The following is an 8,853-nucleotide window of genomic DNA, read 5'->3' as shown; positions in this document are numbered from 1 at the left end:
TGGAATCCACTCCAAGGGTCCATCAGTTACTCTGACTTTGCATTGTGTGTTCTTCTCATGCCTACTTATTTGGCTTCAGCTAAGGCGTCAGTAACTCACTTTTCTTCCCCATTCCGTTCTCTTCCAGTCTCCTAACATTGCACTTATTGTTTCCATAACAAAATGTTGGTTACAGCTAGTTGGTTCATCATTAACACAAAGGGAGCACAATGAAGACATGGACAAAGACACAGAAGTAGACTGGACAGTCACGAAATGTCAGCGAATTTGGAAGAAGTCATCAAAGGGTATATGTGTAGTCCAAACACCTCTAAATCAACTGATGAGCAGCAGGCGTGCCTCATGCAAGGGATAATCAAGATCTGCAGCAAATATAGTACTACAAGGTTTACAGACATCCCCCCTGTGCACACGCAGGACATACACCCACACGCACGCGTACGCACGCATGCACACGCACACTCTCTCCGTCCATGTCTTTATTGTGGCTCCCCTTCCATCAATCCATTCTCATAGCTCACTGCGTTGTGCTCGACTATTATTAAGGTCTTTTTGTTAGTCTCCAATTCCCCGTGGGTGGATACTGGCAAGATACTACATACTTTCCCCACAAGGGACACTCGCAAGCTGCTATTCATGACCTAACAGCCTCAATAAGAGGTAAGACAGTAAGAAAAAGACAGCGAGAGGTACACTGCTCTAAAGGGTGCCTTACTTTTCCCAACATTTTCTAGGCAGGAGTCTTTTCACACACTGCTGGCAAGAAGACAAAGGTAGCTAACAAAGTGTAACTCTTTTATTGACAACGGGCCAGTTGCCAAATGACCACAGACATTTTCTCACATTAGAAAAAACAAAAGGGAAATGCTTAGCCAACAACTGTGGTAGGCACTTTAAAAATATGCTCTCTACACAGTAAATGACTAAAATGCTGACGCACACTCGGCTACAAAACTCACTGGTAAAAACGACACCAATAAAACCATGTCTTAAATCCAATTAACCAAGAAAAGGAAAACAAACACAACCCTCTTAAGCCAAACTTCTAAAGATATACTTCTACAATAGAACTATACTGAAGCACAAATATCTGCTGCAATCAACCCAACAGCACAAAACATTCTTCCTAAAATGCAGCTGCCTGATGTGCTGGACAGTTAAATGGCCAGCTGCATGTTAGAAGCATCTCTTGATGCACCAAGCAAGCAGACCATTCCTCTGCTGGAAGCTGCTCACCCTAAACTTTCCTCAGCTGATGACATTGTGCATGATTTATGACACACGACCGCCTTAATATATTTTGTGCAAAAAAGAAGCTGTTTGTTATGGTTAAGTACATTGATTGGTGCATCGTGACGCTCATCACGCTTGACAAAAGCTGGAGCTTAGCTCTGTCAGGTCGCCTTTGTGGGACAGGTCATGTTTGACAAAGCAGGCAAGTGCTCCCACTGAAGACCCTAGCTGTCAAATCAGATGACACAGTGTTATGCTGTTGGTGAGACAAGATTTAAACACTGTATAGCATAAGCAAAAAGGTAAATTACCAACACACTTGTACCCGTACGCTTTAACAGCATGCAGAAAAACCTGCAGTACAATACAAAGCTGTGCGACCATGTGCAAACACAGTGCAAGTGTGTAAACAAGCAAATATTTTGAGCATCCAAAAAAGTTGATCACCCAGGCATCTTTATGATCTTGTAATGCAGCTTAGAAAGGTTAGTTATGCATCCGTTGCTAACTCCGTCCTAAAAAGTACACACTGCCAACTCCTTCAGCAGATTATACCCTTCAAGCTGGTGAACAGCTCTTGGCTTGAATTTCCGGACCGATTTCATAATAACAGCACTGCGAATGACAATAACATCAAAACTAAAAACACGGGAGATCACATCTGATATTTCCAGAACTGTGTGCCTCAGCAACCAAATCACGATGCACACAATTTGCGAGTAAACGTGAGTTGAATGCAGCCATTACTACGTTAGCAGATTTTACGATCAGAGAGAAGTTACCACATTTTGCAGCAGCGTATTGATGTTGACATTAAACAGCCAAAGCAAAGGGAAGATAGGTGGCACAGGCAACTGAAGTGTAAAAGCAGTAACTAATAAGGACACTGAACAGTTTAGTAGTTCTGCTGGCTTGGATAACAGTCTGTTAGTGTGCCCACTAGAACAGTAGATGTGTGGTGCAGGACCAGAGGCCTGAAAAAGAGAGAAGCGGTAAATATGACTCTGCTGATGGTGGATTAAGAACACACCTAACCCCCCAAAAAAACTCTTAGGCAATCCTCGGTGGATTGTATCAATGCATTAGTAGCTAAACATTTGTTATATGATCAGAGGTTGACACATTAAAGTTCGTCACATCAAAGGTGGTAGGTTTGTTATATACATTTTATTTGCACTTTCATGTCACAGTCAATTTTTAAGTTTTTTTTCTTTTGTCAACCTGTTAAAAAATTTCGCTCATGTCATGTTGCCATTTTTTTACTGCGAGTGCACTTTGCCTTCCCATTTAGCACCGCGTAGCCTAAAGTTTAACTCGGGATGCCGAAGTGCACTCCCTATAAGTGCACTTCACTTGTCAGGGGTATTAGTTATATTCGAGGCTAACACATGAAAGTTCATTATATCCCAGGTGGCCTACTAAGGTTAGTTATATTGGAGGCTAACACACAAAAGTTCATTATATCCGAGGTGGCACTCTAAGGTTAGTTATATTTGAGGCTAACGCAAAAGTTCATTATATCTGAGGTGGCACACTAAGGTTAGTTATATTCGAGGCTAACACACGAAAGTTCATTATATCCCAGGTGGCCTACTAAGGTTAGTTATATTCGAGGCTAACACATAAAAGTTTGTTATATCCCAGGTGCCTTACTAAGGTTAGTTATATTCGAGGCTAACACACGAAAGTTCGTTATATCCCAGGTGGCATACTAAGGTTAGTTATATTTGAGGCTAACACACGAAAGTTCGTTATATCCAAGGTGGCACACTAAGTTTAGCTATATTCGAAGCGGCATGTTATTATATCCGAGGTAGTATACTAGCTTCGTTCGTAGCTTGGTGGGCAGGTGATCTACCTGTCACTGGCTACTGACAGATGGCAGTCGCCATTTCCGTTGCACATATCCTTCTAATGATAACACAAAAATTAGTGGCAATTACACAATGCGCATTAGCTGCTCTATATAGTTTTTGCATTCACTTTGAATGGTGCTGCATTTCATGAGCGGACGACAATTGCTTTTATGGTGCGAGAAATGCAATGGCATGGACCTCTTCATGCAGTGTGTTTACAGTCAGCACCCTGCGAGCATGTGCACCATGTCCAATATGCCGTACATTTGTGGCTCTGGCCATCCGCATTCATGCAGTGTTCAGAGCATTACGCTCCATCTTGACTGCACTTAGACTTAAAGGAAGGAGACTGCGCAGTCGCTGTGCAACGAACTCTCCATTGAACTGGGACATGACTGGGAGGTGTGCGGGTGCGTGCGCTGTCAGTGGAGCGGCAGGTGCTGTGCGCGCTGCACTTCTTCGCCACCGGTGAGTTTCAAGGTGCCGTTGGAAATGAAGAAAACGTCGACGCAACCCAACCGACTTCCTGCTTGGGCCAAGCAGTGGCCCGCAGTATTCTGGAATGAAATGACTGAACAAGTGCTTGGGAGACCAATGTCAACGTTGGGTCACAGAAGGAGTGTGTTCGCTTTCCGAGGAGACCTGAAGAGAAGGCGGCGGCGGAGGGCTTCCTTTACCAAACTAAACTTTCGCCGCAGCAGCATCCCCGGCGTCGTCGGGTGTGTCAATTGCACACTCATCACCAACAAGGAGCTTGGGGGCAGTGCTGCGAACAAGCCGCAAGGGATTCTACGCTGCAAACATGACGGTGAGTATACCTCGGCCACTGTTTTTGACCGCATTTCGGCTACAAGTGCGGAACTCGGCAATGAGAATAAGTTCGTGCTGTGCGTGTTTTTTTTCTCATATCTGTGGCGCGAACATGCGCATTCTGGCCGTGGACACGTGCTGACTCGGACCTTTCCAGGACACGTTCGTCTGGCAGCACTCCAAGGCGGAGAAAGGCCCGCTGGACAACTGATTTTTTTCTGGGTAAGCAGTAAAAGAGCTGTGTCAACAGTCTGGTGACCTCATTCACATATATTGAGCTGCAGCTCTATGCATTTGCCCAGATCTGCTGAAGCTACAAGGATGAGTCTGGCTAGTTACACCAATGCAGACACGTTACAGTATGATACGGTGTATTGCCACCCTTTTGTTAGTTATAATTGCAGCAGAAACACAGGACACATATTACATTGTTGAAATGCATAGCATTTCCTGTCAAAGAAACCAAGGCAAAATGCACCTGACAGCGCTTGTGTTGTGTAGGCAATCACAGCGCATCATTTATATCAATATGGTGGTAAAAGTCTGACCTTGCAGAAGTGCTCACTTATACATCTCAATCCTGCGTGTCTGTATGCTCTTGAATGTCATATTCAGCAACGCCTGGATGTGGGCTACTTGGCACGAGTCTTCTATTGTACAGCAGAGCGTCCTGTAAGGCTGCTGAGATCACCGAGAAAGGACATGCTTAGCTGCGTCATTTTTTGTTATGCAGGAGACAATGTCTACCCACTGGAGCCACGGCTCTTTGCACCAGTTGCGTGGCATCACAGACCTGACTCAGCAGAAGGCCTGTACAACACGCCACATGCTTTCACACAATTTGTGGTTGAGCGCTGCTTCAGTGCGCCGAAGAGCCGCTTCCAGTGCTTTCAAAGGCACCGGATGCACCACTGCCAGTGGGAGTGGACAGCGTGCATCACCACCGCACGTGCTGCACTTCACAGCCTCTGTTTGGATGCGCCCAACAGCAGAGGGTGCAGGCGACACTGCCATTGACCCAGATAACGGGCTGCCTCTAAACGGTGGCTACCTCGTAGAGACAGGGCCCTCCTCACCTACTTCCTGGGAAGAGCAATGCATTTTCAGCCTCTGTAGGACGACCCGTCTCCAGAAGCAGGCGTACCTAGGGATGGTGCAGCGACAGTTGCGGTGGAAAATCTAGCGTCCAGAGATGACTCACCATGCTGGCGTGGAGAGTCATATCAGCCACTGGTCCTGTGTCAGTGCACAAGACATCTGCAAGTGTGTGAGCAACTGTGTGATGCGGTAGTGCCCTTGGCCAACCTGTGCGCAGCCAGAAGCCTGCAGTGACAAACATGTTCCCCCACCGGCTGCCACTTCATTTTCAGTGTTTTCCTGTATACCTCCGTCCCTCAACAGCGGAAAAGGTGTTGAAGCAGCTCGCTCAATATGTGAAAAGCATCATTGTGCACTTTCTTTTGTCAATGCTTACGTCAGCCCACCTGCCCATTCCATGCTATCTCCTTCCAGCTTGGTGGAGTGCCTGTGGTCATTACCTGTGTGACAAACATGTATGAACCAAAAGTGTAGTGCCGGAATAAGGCACGAAATATTTGTGATGCTTGTTGGAATCAAAAAGCAACACCAAAGCTGTTTTTTTAGTGAATCATACATTCAGTAAGCGCGTTTATTTTTTTAGGCACAGCATTTGACATGAGTGTTTCTATCGCAAAAAAGGCAGTGCACATGCAAGCATACTTTACCTCGATGTACAATTACCATACGACATTTCCGAGTGCAGTTAAGAAAAAATTTTTTTAAATTTAGTTCAAAGTGCCTGTTTTCTTTCATGCAGAGGCTACCTGTACAATAGATACTGCATAGTACAGTGAAACCCCGTTCATACGTTTTTCACCGGACCGCAAAAAAAAAAATGTCACAGCCGGGAAAACGCGACAGTGAGGAAAGGTCCGAAAATTAATGAAAACAGTGCAGCTTTGCCTTGAAACAATTTATTTCGACATCAAGTGAGCTTAGGTCTTCAAAAAATCGAGAATGGTCGATTGCAGTTTTTTCCGCTCGCTGGAAAACACCACGCGTTTCTCGATGGCCTGGAAAGCCGCATTGCTCTCAGCGTCGCTTTGAGGTGCGACGTACCTGCGGAGGAGGTCCAGAGCCGCGACGGCTTCTCCAAAGCTCGGGTCCGCCAACTCCTCGGAATCATGCGGCTCGTGCTCCTCGTCATCATCACAGTCTGAGGCTTCACTCGCGACCGAGTCTGCAACAATTTAGGCGATACTCTGACACTCGGACGTCACGACAGCAGCATCCACGGCGATGTAGTCGTCATACGCGACTCCTGTGGCACCCAGCGCATTCAAAGCTTCACTCAGCTCTTGATCATGAGAGGCTGCTTCCGTCTCTTCAGCTTCCGTGGCAGTTTCCCCTCCGCTGTCCATGCGAAAGCCACACCGCGCGAAGCAGTGCTGTGCAGTTGACACGCTCACTGCAGTCCACGCTGAAGCGACGTAGTGCATAGCGTCCAGTATTGAAACGATCGTAGGCTGCTGTCCGCGATCAATACGCGCCAGACAGCGCTTTACGATGGACTTCCTGTACGAGTGCTTTAAGTTCTTTATGACGCCGGCATCCAATGGCTGCAAGTGGCTTGTAGTGTTTGCAAGAAAAAAAACAAGCTTAACGTTCCGAAGAAACAACAGGTCTCTCGGGTGGGCAGCACAATTGTCCAGAAAAAGGACAACACTCCTGCACTGGGAGCCCATCTTGTTGTCGAAGTAACGAAGAAATTCTTCGAACAAAGAACCCGTCATCCATGCATGACTGTTGCTTCTATAGTGACATGGCAGCAGGCGAATGTTCTTTAAGCACCGTGGGTTTCGGTATTTTCCGATTACCCATGGCTTCAGCTTGTCCGAGCCATCCATGTTGCAGCAAAGGAGCACCGTCAATCGTTCTTTGCTGCATTTGCCTCCGTGGCATGCTTTGCCCTTCAGGCTTAACGACTTGGATGGCTGCACCCCAAAGAAAAGACCCGTTTCGTCGGCATTGTAAATGTCACGAGGCTCATACCCCTCAATTATGGCAGATAGTGTGGCCTTCCAATCATCGACTGTTTCCAAGTTTACACTTGCTGCTTCCCCGGATACCGTCTTATACGCGATGCCGTGCCTCTTCCGGAAACGGTCGATCCAGCCATTTGACGCCGCAAAGTCACTGATGCCCAGTCGGTCGGCTATTTCCATCGCCTTCTCGAGCAAAATGCTGCCGTCGAAGTTAACATCGGCAGCGCGAGCTTGTTTAAACCAAGTTAAGAAGCGACTCGTCGAGGTTTCCATACTTGGTGCCATGAGCCTGCTTAGCTTTCGGGCCGAAGAGCGCGGCATTCCCTTGTATCTCGGCACGCTTCGAGACGATGCTGTTAAGCGTCGAGGGTGGCAGACCAAGATCCCTGGCGATGTCGACTCTTTTCCGCGCTGGCTGCCTGTCGACTGCGTTGAGAACATCCACCTTTTCCTCGAGGGAAAGCGCCTTGCGCGACGCCACCAAAGGACGACAAATCGCTCGCGGTGTTAGCGAGGCCCGACGAGGCGTAGGCAGCGTAGGTGTTGACGGAAGGACACAGACGACTCGGATGGGTTGAACCACACAAACAAGAAAGACTGCATTGCTGCGGGCCCGCGGGTTTTACTCGCTTCGGCTGACGAGGCAGTGGCCATCTAGTGGCAATCTCTCCAACTCGCGTGCGGCTTTTTATGGCCTCCGAGATTACCCGCACGCATGCAAGGGGATGATCTCGGAGGCCATGGTCTTGTAGCCAATTCCGTAGCCAAGCCTGGCCAAGACTCGTCAAAATGGTGGTTGACGCGCGTTGCCCGGCTGGGTTCGGGGTGCCAGGTTGCGACGTATCATGCGGGAACGTTTTCACAGCTACAACGTAACAGCGGGGTACCCAATACATTGGATCCTATGGGAGCTATGCCGGGGCTGGACGAAAACGACGTAATAGCCGGGAAAACGCAGCAGTGAGGAACATAACAGCGGGGTTCTACTGTACAGTGTACATAATGCATTTTCAGGACTTCAGGACTAGAAAACGTTTTTGCACATATAAGACGTGTAAATAGCAAAGCTAAGCTTTTAACAAGGTGATGGTTCGGGCTAGTGGGTATGCATTATGATCCATAGCGCTGCAACAAAACAGGGGACAAACACAAGCGTTAACATTAGCTATTAGCGCTTGTGTTTGTCCCCTGTTTTGTTGCTGCACTATGGATCATAACTAAGCTTTTAGCTTGATGGTATGTGAGTAGGGCTTCACTCCGTGCTAAAAGCTGGACCTATTGCAAGGAGACCACTGTACAACAATGCATAATAAATATTGTAAGGTGCACTGGCTACAATGACTCCTGAATGACTAGAACATCTTCACTGATAGACAAAGATGTGTAAACATCACAGGCACATCATCAAGGAGATGGTGTTCGAGTAGAGGTTACCATAAAAACCCGCGTATAATACGAGGTTTTTTCCCATAATTAGCATTCTAAATTTCCGCCTCGTACTATTTTCGAAGTTGCTCGAAGTTTTGGTTTCGTTATTGCGGCGTGGCTACAGCTTGTCTTTGCTATCGGCACGTGGTTACTGCTTGGCTTCGTTACTCTCGACAAACGATGTCACGATGTCTTTTCTTTGTTGGTTATCCGCTGGGTGTGCCGGGGGGTCGTGGTGTGCCGCGTGCCTGTTGACAACGCAGGTGCTCGCATATAAGCTACGCTTTGTGGAGTGGATTTTTTTTTTGAGCAAGATGTCAGGGTCTCGAAAACAGCAGTTGGATGCTTTCAAGCAAAAAGTGAGAACATCAGCAACAGTGTGGCCGGGAGGCAGTTTGGTGTCATCGAGGGAAGCATTCGTGGATGGCGACGACATTAAGAAGCCCTTTTCGCGTGCAGTG

At 47.4% G+C, this 8,853-nt stretch overlaps 1 protein-coding gene across 2 annotated transcripts in view; it reads right to left on the bottom strand.

Moving 5' to 3' along the window:
* Nucleotides 1-778: 778 nt before the first annotated feature.
* Nucleotides 779-8,853, bottom strand: part of LOC144102093 (phosphoribosyl pyrophosphate synthase-associated protein 2) — a 65,616-nt gene continuing 57,541 nt past the window's right edge. For both annotated transcript variants that reach the window (XM_077635377.1, XM_077635376.1), the window contains one exon: nucleotides 779-2,207. The gene's annotated coding sequence lies outside the window, so the exon portion shown is untranslated. The remainder of the gene's footprint in view (nucleotides 2,208-8,853) is intronic.

This window comes from Amblyomma americanum, chromosome 8 (assembly GCF_052857255.1).
Source record: "Amblyomma americanum isolate KBUSLIRL-KWMA chromosome 8, ASM5285725v1, whole genome shotgun sequence".
Taxonomy (NCBI): Eukaryota; Metazoa; Arthropoda; class Arachnida; order Ixodida; family Ixodidae; genus Amblyomma; species Amblyomma americanum.
Note: the sequence above shows the minus strand (reverse complement) of the source record. Positions and strands in the feature narration are given on the sequence as shown.